This window comes from Dendrobium catenatum, unplaced genomic scaffold, assembly GCF_001605985.2.
Source record: "Dendrobium catenatum unplaced genomic scaffold, ASM160598v2 original_scaffold_104258, whole genome shotgun sequence".
Lineage (NCBI taxonomy): Eukaryota > Viridiplantae > Streptophyta > Magnoliopsida > Asparagales > Orchidaceae > Dendrobium > Dendrobium catenatum.
In genome coordinates this window covers 4,481-5,755 of record NW_021422696.1, presented here as the reverse complement: position 1 = coordinate 5,755, position 1,275 = coordinate 4,481, and the positions used below count along the sequence as shown (strand labels likewise).

General features: G+C 31.1%; 1 non-coding gene across 1 annotated transcript; it reads left to right on the top strand.

Moving 5' to 3' along the window:
• Positions 1 to 222: 222 nt before the first annotated feature.
• On the top strand, positions 223 to 295 carry TRNAK-CUU. The gene has a single exon. It is a non-coding gene; the product is annotated as a tRNA-Lys (tRNA).
• The last annotated feature ends 980 nt before the right edge of the window (positions 296 to 1,275 follow it).

Below are 1,275 nucleotides of genomic sequence, written 5' to 3'. Positions count from 1 at the left end.
CTTTATAAAATAAGAAAAAAACCCCTATATATATATATATATTAGGATGATAAAAACATAATCAACATAAATTCATTTTTCAAACTAGGTCGCATTTTCTTCGCGTTGAATGTAAGGTGTTTATTTTTTGAAGGATTTTGCTCGCGGATTGATGCAGGCAGGAACAAGAACAAAAATAAGTTATTTTATTTATTATAAAGTTGAAACCAATTGGTACCAAAGGCCCGTCTAGCTCAGTAGGTAGAGCGCAAGGCTCTTAACCTTGTGGTCGTGGGTTCGAGCCCCACGGTGGGCGTAACAGAAGAAAGGCGGTTCTGAATAGTTTTTGTTTTGTTTTAAGTTTTAACATTATTACATTTTTTTTAATAGCCTCTTAGAACTTAGGGACTGCTTACTTAATTTTTAAAAATAGTACAAAAAACTGTAAGCCTTCATGATATATAAAAACTCTGTAATATTATTGTATTAAATAGAATGAATTTGAAGAAAAATATTTATATCTTATATTAAATGTTTAATACAACAACAACATCAAGCATTTGTCCAACTATGCGGGGTCGGCTACATGTATCCTTTTTTGCCAAAATTTTTTAAATGATTCATGTCATGATTATTCGACAAGTTTTACGCTGGTTGTCGTCGACTATCTAACGCAATCCCCTACTTTTCTCATTCATGACTTTTAGGACCTGGGAACGGTAGTGTTTATTAAATGTTTAGTGAAGTAATCAAAAATGGCGAACATGATTAAGATCCTTTTGGGTTGTCATAGCCCCTAGTCTACTTTGTCATAGGTGTTAGTGGACCCAACCAAAGAGATTTTATAGATTTGGGGTGGATTATAAGGAGACAAGTTTAAGTTAGTCTTAGCAAGTACATGAGCATCAATATTTTTATTTTATTATGTTTGACCTTGTTACCTCTACGAGTTTATTTGAAGAGGATTGTGCTTGATCTAAGTTTATTTTATTTCTTGTTCGTGCAACATTCTCAGACAATAAGTTCAAACATTTAATATAATTTATCGAAGCACATGCAACAAACTTAATTTTAAAATACTTGAACATAGTTTAGAGGATGTATATGTTGTTTAATATATTTACACTATGTATTTGCATACCTTTTAATATATTTACACGATGCACTTGCATGCTTTTCAGTATTGACATATGGCATACTTGTATAATCCACATTGTGAAATTTTAAGGTTGAATATAATTAATTTATATTCTTTCTTTGGTATAATCCACATTATAACCTATGACTACATGTACA